Here is a 10,721-nt window from a genome sequence, read left to right on the forward strand (position 1 = left end):
CTTCCTACCCTAGCACATCCAATAACACTACACTCAGTGTACAGAGGCAGTTTTTCTTTTGTAAAAGAAGTAAAAAGCCTCATGAACAGAGTTCATGAGTGGAATTCACCACAATCAATACCACTGACTCCAGGGATTTCATCTGGTGGGCAGATGCCCTGATTTAAAAAGTCAGAGGTTGTGAGTGTGCGAGGGCACACCTGAACTGCACCCGCACCACTCACTAACCAGGAACTAGAACAACTTACACTGACACAGGGAGAGGGGGATCACCCCCCTTTGGCCTTCAGATGTCAACTGCTTTAATTCCCATTTAACATCAGAACATCACATTCAGAAGAAGAAGGAAAGGGATACAGGATTGAAGCACAATTACTATGAAATTCTACTATTCAAAAGTCCTGTTATTGCCTGTTAATTCAGGCAATAGGTAAAAAAGAACAGCAGTTGGGCTGCTTTCAAAACAGTTTAGAAAACACAGTTACCTACACAGTGTTAAAACACTCTGTGACTAAGTTCCCTAGTATGTTTAGAAAATTATTTTTGGGCTCCAGATGGAGAAAGAAACTAGTGCCAACCTGATTCAGCAAGATATGTATTTCTCAAGTGGTCCCTCTTCCTTTGCTGGGCTCATTCAAAAAAATTAGAGTTGTGAATGAGCTAAAGCACTCTGCTGAATTAAAGGCAAGGTAGAAAAACTGGTAACTGGGAGACACACTGAAGGTTCCCAAAATCTGAAAGTTACCCACTAGGGAAAAATCCACAAGGCTGCTGCATAAACTGCACTTATTTTTTATATATTGCCTGTTTGACAAAACTAATTTTAACATTTCACACAAGTACTAAATACCTGGACACAAATTTGAGGAGATAAATTAGACTTTAATAAGTGTGCTAATGGCTAAACTAATTGGTAAAGTCTCTTTGAGGCACATCTCTACTGCACCCTCCACTCTCAGGGTAACACTGACACCCACGTAAGAGACTGAGTGCTGTTCCTTCAGCCTGGTACATACAAGCCATGAATCACATCAGAGTGAAGATTCCATGAGAACAGGCAGTTAAAAAGCATTGGCAAGTTTTGGGAAGGCTCCTAGATCTGAACAAATCTTTATAAAAGTTCCACCATGAGTTGGGCAAGTCCAGCTTAGCTGCTGGAGTCAGAAAAGAGGGACTTGCAACCAAGAAACTGTTGGGGGAATCCTTGTGATGCTCAGAGAGGCTGCACAAATTGAGAGTGGGAACAGAAAAGCCCAGGATATTATGTTAGCTGCTTCTGGAATCACAGAAGATACCTACTAATTGCATTTAATAAAGGAGAAGGCCCATTGGACTGGAACTAGAGACACATTAAAAGCAGGAATGGAAAATAACTGACTTTTAAAGACTTGGGAGTGAACCCATTCCAGAATATTCTCTTGCACCCACACTCCAAGCATGTTTTGAAACCTTGTAAAGTATCCAAAGCCTGCATCACCACCCACTGACCCATATCACCATGACTAACCTGTGTCACCACACACCTCAGCTCCTGCACCAGCGTTTCAGAGCAGCTCTGTGCTGGCCCTATCCATTTCCAGCAGCCAAGAGGGACACTGGACATCCTGCAGCTCCCCAAATATCCCATAAGGCACGTTCATGGGTGCTGCAAAGAAATATCCCTTGGCTGTAAAGACGAATGTGAAGTAATAACTCAGCTGGCAATACCACCAGCCTTAGAATAGTGGACAGGTAGGAAATGGTGCTTTCTGTCAAATACCCCAAAAATGCTGGACCAGGAGCAGAGAAAAGCATTTACTGGTGCAGTGGTACGGGGTGCAGCCACCCCCTCTTTTGGCACTGTGAACCAGCCCGCCCCTGTAATGACAATACTGCCACAAAGGCACTAATAAACACTGAGAATGGCTGCTGCAGTAAAACAAGATCAAGGACAGTCTATTGCTGGTGTAATTTTAAGCAGCTCCCCGAAGTTACTCCAGGATGAACACAGTCAGTACGGAATAAGGAGCTCGTAGTTAAGTTAAACAGCTTGTTTATTTATTTAACAAAAACCTCTTGTGGGAAATGTTTATCTTCCTAAGGGTAGCTCATGAAAGTGAGCAGCACCAGCACAGCGGGACAGCGAGCGCTTCCCTTCAGAGCACTGCCCTCACTGCTGCTTAACCTCTCGACAGAGCACTGTCATAGGGGCTCAGAAAAACGGCAAATTTTTCTTCTCCTTCCTAAAATCAGTTTCACCAAAGGGGCGCAACTGCAGGATTTATCAGTGGTCAGATAATTCTTTACAGAAGATACAACATCACGTGCTTTGTCAGCCTTTAGAACGCAGAGTCAGTATTATCTTAAGCTGCCCCTTTTCCCTCTTTGCTGTTAACTAGTGACAGTAGCTGAAAGAGATAATCAGAGGTTGGAGTTTCGCAACAGATGAGAAGAATGTGGCTGCAAGCCTGCAAATCTTGCTCACCAGCCAGAGCAGAGGATCAGTTATGCAAGGCTGCATGTGGATTTTGACCAGATGTAACAAACAATCCCTTTCTCCTCTCTTTTCCATTTGGAACAATTAAACTGGAGCTGTGAGCCACTTCCTATCATTTATCAGATCACTCTGGAAGCTGATTTTCTCTGTGTATTTTCTGGAAAATAAATAAATAAATTGCACTTTCTGCAAGTGTTGCATCCAGAAATGATGTATGGTGTGACACCACCAACCTTGGGTTTGCAGGGGTAGTAGCACCTTCTTGGCCTCTTTTCTGAAGAATTCCACTTTCATCCACCTCTCCTGTCACCTGCATGGCTCAGTCTCCCATCCACACTACAGAGATTCCTAATTTGGAAAAGAAATATCACCAAACCCTTCACAGTGTCCAGTGCAGTCACAAGTTGAGCTCAGAGAAAACGAGGTAAGCCAGTGAAAGGAAACAACTGAGCACTGTGGGGAAGGAGAGCTCCATCCAGAGTAGCCACCACACTTGACTCACTGTTGAAACATCACCTACCCATGGAACCCAAGGTCATCATCAGTCCCACCATTTTGATCTAACAAAGTCCCATTACACCAAAATCTACGGAGAAGTAAAACTACAAACTCTAAATTCATACACAATCTGGTAATGGTCCAATTTTTATGAATAAATCAACAGCAGGAATCTTACAGCCTACATCAGAAGAGGTGTTTTCCAATCACCTTCTTGGGCAAGAACAAAGAATATTACCGATGAGAAATTAAGCAAGTAGTAACTGATCTCCTGTTAATGCCAAAAGGAACTGGAATTTTGGATTTCATTATTGAAAGAAGAAAAGGACAAGATTTGTCAGCTACACACAGCGACACACAGATTGTTGCTGGAATCAGTAAAATCCTTCCTAGTCAAAGGCTCCATAATATCCTGAATCCAGCCCCTAGCAGTGCTTGTCATTGTCTTCATTTGCCTCTATTCCCTGCCTTTGTAACACCAACTAGCTTTTCTTCTGCTTGTCTTCAGCTGTTTTTCACAGCACCCAGGGCAGAAGCATCATGTTACAGCAGATACAGCAGCCCCTCACAACACCCAGAGCCCAAACCATGGGACAAAGGGAAGATTTTCACCCCTGTAACTCATTACCTGGTAAAACCGCCCTAAAAACAAGGAGTGGGGAGTTCATCTGAGCCCAGCACATCCTCTGCTTTGCTACCTCCACCAGCACACTCTGATTGTGTAATCCTATTTCTCTCTCCAGGAAGCTGCATTGCAGCAATAGCTGTGGAGCAAAAAACAAGGTTTGCTTTATACTGGAGCTGAGAGGAGAGAACACAGCAGTGAATGGCAGCACAGTCCATACAGGTAAAACACATCCCTCACCCTGCAGCACAGTCCATACAGGTAAAACACATCCCTCACCCTGCAGCACAGTCCATACAGGTAAAACACATCCCTCACACCTGCAGATGGTCCCTAGAGGAAAACCACATCCCTCATACCTGCCATGGGGGACCATCGCTGTCCTTGTACTCAGCTTTTCCTGAAGTGATGCAGTTGTCAAGGATGGAGGAGTCAAGGCCTCCAGCTTGTCCACAGCACCCTGTGGCAGGATTAAGCTCTGGCCTGTTGCCATGAAGCATCTTATGCCTGAAATCTGTCCCATTATGCCAGTCTAGTTTGGTTTCTAACAGCTTTTTAACCTGCCACGTTCTCCAATTCCCACTGAGGCCATCGTTTATATAATCAGATTTATACAGTGAGCTGTTAAAAATGCTTTAATACAAACTTGCTCCCTCCATCCTACTGCCAGTGTCCTGATTTTTTTGGGTGTACCTCACAAGACTAGTATCAAGCAAGCACCTGGTGAAAAATATGTCATTCATGACAGATGTGGAAAGAGAGATGTCAGAGGGGAACAAGATGGTTGGTTCCCATTATTTGACATCTGACATGAAGAGGACAGACAGATTGGCAGGAAACACAATACAAACAGAAGAAATATGACTGCTAATAGCTTACACCAAGCTTATTTAAAATACTCAATTTTCATGTTATTTACGTTATTTATTCACATTTTTGTATTACTGCCAGACCAATCAAAACATATGAGTTGATTTCAGTTGTTTGCTGTCAAGGGATGCTGCCAAGAACCTCCACACACTCCATCTTTCATTAAAAGAGGCAGTCAAAATTGGCATGCTGTGGTGATGCTCATAGTCTTTAATCAAGATTGAGCTTGATGAGTTACAAAATGAGGGATATTATTATTTCTTTTCCCTGCAAACCAGTTTTTTCCCTGTTTTCCTCAGTGTCCTCTGTAAGTCTATGTTCTCCCATCGCTTCATTCAGAAAGGAAAACTGCTGGAAGGGCAAGAGGTGACATCTCTTGTGAAAAAATCTGTAGGGTTGTTCATATGCTGGGGAGGAAAAGGAAGAGGAAGGGTTTATTTAATACCAAGACTACAGGCTACAAAGCTAGCATGAAATTATCCAGCACTGGGGCACAGATTTCCATAAGGAACTTGCTGCCTTGTGCTTTGCCCAGTACGAGGCTTACAGATGGAAGCCGGATACTTTAAAATTGAGCCAAACATCAAAAATAGGACATCATGAAAACATCATCACTAATTTATGTCTTCTCCCAGCACCCACTGTTCTGTTCTATGAGAAACCAGTGATGAAACCAAGGTTACAAGGGGAAGGGAGGAAAAAAAAAAAGCCATGAAAAAAACCCAATACCCCAACAACTAGAAAGAAAACCTCGTGCTGTTAATCCACATCTTGGTAACACCTTTCCACTTTTCCCATAAACATATCACAGTGCTTTCTAGCCATCCAGCTGACCCACAGGTAACCTGTGTGCTCCACGCTGCGCTGCCAGCAGGCAGGACAGCACCACTCCTCACTGCTTCCCTAAGTTTCTTCTATCCCCCTTCCAGTCTCCCTTTCCACATGAGCAGGTCTTTTACCCACCAGGCCAGTCTATGTTCTGCTGTGCCTCCCACAGAGCTATAATGGTCTTCTAGACAAAAGGATTTGTTTTTAGAGCTGACAGGTAGGATTAAGAGTCCTTGAAACAGATCTGAGACACCATAAACACAAGGGCTGGAAAGCTGTGTGGGAGGACCGGTGGAAAGGGAGAGTACATCACTGATACTGCCGGCAGGCAAAAGGCTTCAGGAGAGAAAATCTGGTGCTCGTGACATGCAGATGACAAAAGAGATGAAAGGAAGTGTGAGAAAGACATGGTGATCCACGTATCCAAGCTCCCAAACATGGCTGGTACAGCTGGGAAAGTGGCACCATTAGTTGGGAACAGAGAGCAGACCTCGACATGGGAACCTGAACCGAAATCTCTGCTGACCCAGCAAAAAGGGAGTCAGCACAAAATAGGAACGTGCTATACACCAAAGGAAGCACATGCAGGTTTCTCCCACAACAGCAGTCTCCTCCTGAGGCAAAGGGACAGCTTCCTGCTGGGAAGGCCACATCTCAGGGATGCTCTCCCAACACTGTTGCCCTTGTGTGGAGGCTTCCAACACCAGCCTGTGCCTGCCAAGCTGGGCTAGGAAAGGGCACATTGTCATATCCTAAACAGGCCAAGGCTAGATTGGATTCCACCAGTGTATTTCAGCAGGTGCCAGCTAAGGATTGCTCAGTCTCTTTGCTGTTATCCAGCCAATTTTCAAGGTACACCAGGTTTCAAACTTCAAGCACTTTGAGGACATTGCTAAAAAAATTCTTAAGTAAAACAGAATTATATATGGGTGCAACAGTTGCAAAGCAATGTATTTTCATTTGTAAAATTAAAACTGAACTTTGTTTGGAGATGACAAGGGAAATTCATTTGGGAATAAGGGATATTTTAAAGTGTTTGATATAAGGAAAGGTGGAGACAGGTTTAGAAGTTGTTTTACTCTCAGAATTATAGCTGTACAGCTAAACTAGTAAGTTTGGCACTTCATCCTGTCACCTGGAGTGCACCTGAGACATACTGAGTTTTTAGATGAATCCTTTAGCAAGCTGCACTACTACCTCCAGAAGCACCATCAGAATTAGGTTTAGTGTTTAGACTACCAAGTTTCACAAGAATCACAAGAAGGCAAACACCCTCTGCCAATGCCAAGTTGCATTTCAGCAAAATCATAAAATCTAAACGGGAAACTCACCAAGTCTGAAGCTTTATTGCCTTTAAAGTGCCTTACACCTTGGCACAGAATATTATATAGTACACTCCCTTCAGACAGTGCCCCAAATAAGAGTTTCATACAATATAAGCCCTCATCTACACAAATATTTTATTTCCTCTGTTGAAATTGAGATTCACTAAAATAATGGCAGAGAAGACAATACAAAGGGGCATTGCTTAAGTATGAAGAACTAAGTTCATATTTCTTCAAGCTGTCAGCATTCTCTTACTAGAGGCAGTACTTTAGTTGAGTGGCTTTAGTGCTTTCTCAAAAGTAGATGTTCCTTCACTGGACAACAAGAGAGACAACCTTTTTCTGCAACACATAAGCAAGGTTCCTACCTCATTCTTCTGCTAAATTTCTAGTACTGGCTAACTATGGGAAATGAAGAGTAAGATATTTTGTGAAAGGAAAGTGAGATATTTTGTGAAAGTACAAACAATCTAATACAAGGCTGCAGTACAGAATCCTACTCCCACAGATCAGAGGAGAGCCTGAAAGCCACAGAAATAGTTTACAACAATATTCTCTGTTTTATACACTTTGCATGCTTTGGAAAACCCCCAGAATACTGCTGTTTTTGCACAAACACCATATGACTAAGAAAATATCACTGTTTTCCTGGCCAATAACTGTCATTTCAGACAACAGGACTGCGATCTGATAAAACAGATCCCAAAATTCAGAAACCAAGAGGGGACAGAGATGGATGGCTTTTAAGGCTGGGAGAATTATCTGCTTTTAGTTGGTAGCAGCTCTGACCCCTAAGGCAACCTCTTCTGTACATAAAGAAAAGAAATTTGAAAGCAGATCAGTCTGGAACAAGAACAGGGTGTTTTCAGCCCCTGGAAAAATAAATCTGTTACATAACTTTTAAAGCATATCCATCCTTCCATAGGCAACAGGCCCACAGTGATAATTATCTTTGGGGTGTATTCCTGGTCTTTCAGCTGCAGTGCTCCTGATGTGTCATTTTTGCATCACTTACCTGTGCTTTCACAGCTCCCCACACATCAGTACCAGCTGCTTTTCTTCTGATGGAATCCAGCCCTTTTCTATTACTTATTCTTTCAAATGGGATAAGATACCTCACTATTTGATTCAGACTTATCATTATGCCTGAAAAACTCTTAAGACCTCATAAAGAACTGTAAAAGAAAAGCAGGCACTACCAGAAAAGCCTGCTTGAACAGAAATGGTGCACAGAGATGGACAAGTTGCCACATACAAGGAGGAATGAAATGGTCTTTGAAAATAGTAAGGAGGAGAAACGTCTTACACGAAATGTGAGAATTACTCCATCAAGATCTATTCCTTTCTCCTCCCTGCTCCCTCTCACAAAGGCAAAGCCAAGAGCAAAGGAGATTCATCCAAGTTCAAAGAGTCCCCATTTGATCTAAAGTTTCTGGTATACAGCCAATCCAGTAAGATTTAAAGATACAATTGGGTTGTATCTTTGCAACAGAGGTACAACATTGAATGCTATATTGTTCATATAGGATATATTTGTATCACCACTCAACAGCCCTTTTCTGAGACACTTCCACAAGCTGTCTTCATTTGGACAAGAAAAAAATTTTATTTAATTTGTGCTTGAAACAGCTAAACATTTTTTAAAGCATTTCTGGAATAGACTCTCAATCCTAGAAGTCATAAAACGAAGCTAGGAAGCCAAGAACCAGATCCAATTTATCCTAGAACAGCTGTGACACCTTCCTAATTCTGTGACCCTCAATGTTACAATCACTGAAAGTACAAAGTTAAGCAGCAGTGAGGCACACGTCATGACGTGACCTGAGCTGTTTTTATCCAGGCCCAGCAATCAGAGCACAAGCCCAGGGCAGGAGTTGTCCCTGTCATACCTGGCAGGGCTGTGATCTGTGCAGCTGAACCTGCACACACAGGCACCTACTACTGGGCTGCTGCCCACTGCACCTGTGGGGACACAAGGCATGGTATAAACTGCTCTCAAGCTTTGCTGTCAAGCACCACACCAACCAGAGAGGGCAAGGGGAATCACCTGGAGAGCTCTAAGGTGATAGCAGGGGCAGCAAGAACTGGTTTGAGTGTATACACACATGGCTGGCAAGCATCTGAATTCCTGTCTGCTTCTGAAAGAATCCAGATCAGGATGTTCTCCTTTCCCAATGACAGCACAGCTGTCAGCAGGACACCTTCTGATTTGCTTGGTGTTTATTTGCATGCTGTGCTTGCTTATTGCCTCCTGGGCATAAATATCCAATTTTATCCACTTATTTCAGTTTATTTTGTGTCTGAATGCACAAGACATCTCACAGTACAGTATGCCTCTAAGGCTGCTATTCATCAGAAGACTAAAGGTCTAATAAAAGATGCATAAAACAGTTTTATTGCATTTTCCCCCACGCATTTTACAAGTGGTCAGCTCATCTCATAACACCATACACTTACAGACTGAGCTCTCCTTTATCTGCAGATGTCTGCATCACTGTCTTCTGCACTCCACATTGTCCAAGAGGTACCACACAGACAGACTGCAGACACAGAACACCTGAACACTGATTCTGAGTCCAAAAGGCTACCCAGCAGGTAACTTGCAGTAACAGCTTTCTTTCCCTGTATCTATTCCAGTTTCCCCATCTGTACAGTCACTCCAGTGACATTGATCTCACTGAGAAGTGCTTTTAACACTAAGGATGAGAAACACTACAAGATCCAGATATTACCCATTTGCTGTGCTTCAGTATGGTGAGCTATGACCCATTAGTGACCTCCAAGCCTACACTTGTAACTCCAGTCAGAGAAGACAAACTGCCTCCCAGACACAATTTGTCCAATATTGACATTACAGTAAAAACAATTACAGTAAAAAACCCCAGCAAAACAATGCAACAAGAACTGCAAAAATACCAAATAAATTTATAACACAACAACCAGATTGTAACAGGATTCAATAGGTAATTTCCTTCCTGTAGAGCTTCCTAAAGGTAACCCTTTTATACCAGTTGGTTTTCAACCTTTATCAAATTCCTTGTGCCAAACTATAGGAGCAAAGATCCTTTTAAGAACCCACACCCATCATGTGTGCCTTTGAACTGCAGGGCAAAATCCAGTACCATTCATTACTGATTACAAAATTACTTGGAAATCTCCCACAGCAGTTCAGTTTGTCTGTGCATCATTCCCTTCACTATATTCCATAAACAGAGAAGGGGAATCACAGAGGCAAAAGCCAAACCAGGCAAAGGCAAAGCTCTGGCTGAACAGCCCCACGCTGCTTTAAGCACAAATGATGGCAAGGGAAGTGAAACCAGGGATGTCTCAAGGCAAAGCCTGAGCAAGCACCAGCTGGAGAACAGGAGACCGAAAAGAACCTCAGCTGAGGTGCAGCACCAGGCCTCCACTAACACCATTACTCAGCTGCCTGCAGCACCTCAGCGAGGCGACAGCTGCACGCAGAGTCAGCCCCGCTCTCCCCGCGTACGCAGTTGGTTTTCTCACGGGTTCTCTGCCCTTGCCTTCCTTTTTCCCCCTTTCCCTGCCGCAGGTCCGTGCCGGGGCCCACCCGCTGCCCGGGCACAGAGCATCACGAACCCGCCTCCTGCTGCGGCCAAACACACGGGGAAAACAACAACCCCTCCTGCGCTCCGCGGTCCCCCGGGACGGCAGCCGGGATCCAGCACCGCGCTCCGGCCCGGCAGGGCAGGGACGCTCGAGCGGGCAGGACGGCACCAGCCCTGCGGCCCCCGCTCCCTGCACGGTGCCCTGGGGACCGCGAGGGACGGGCATCAGCGAGGGGCTCCCCCGGCAACGCGGGATGGAGGCGGTGAGAGAGGAGGGGGCCCCGGGCAGCAAGGAGGCAGCCCTTCTTCCCGAGCGCCCCGGCCGCGAACCCGCGCGGTTCCGCCGCTCACCGGGAGGTGCGGGGCTGCTGCGTGTCCTGCGGCGGCCGCGCTCCGCGGCGCTGGTCCGGGATGCGCTGGGATGGCCCCGGCGGGCTGGGATGCGCTGGGATGCGCTGGGATGCGCTGGGATGGCCCCCCGGCCCCGCCGCCGCCCCCCGCCCGGCCCCGCCCGCCGCAGCCAATCGGCG

At 45.0% G+C, this 10,721-nt stretch overlaps 1 protein-coding gene across 1 annotated transcript in view; it reads right to left on the bottom strand.

The window, feature by feature from the left end:
- ABAT (4-aminobutyrate aminotransferase) overlaps positions 1 to 10,647 on the bottom strand; it is a 53,012-nt gene extending 42,365 nt beyond the window's left edge. The window contains exon 1 of the mRNA XM_027655062.1: positions 10,543 to 10,647. The gene's annotated coding sequence lies outside the window, so the exon portion shown is untranslated. The remainder of the gene's footprint in view (positions 1 to 10,542) is intronic.
- Positions 10,648 to 10,721: the final 74 nt, after the last annotated feature.

Source organism: Corapipo altera, unplaced genomic scaffold (genome assembly GCF_003945725.1).
Source record: "Corapipo altera isolate COAL_440 unplaced genomic scaffold, ASM394572v1 98, whole genome shotgun sequence".
In the NCBI taxonomy this organism is placed as follows: domain Eukaryota; kingdom Metazoa; phylum Chordata; class Aves; order Passeriformes; family Pipridae; genus Corapipo; species Corapipo altera.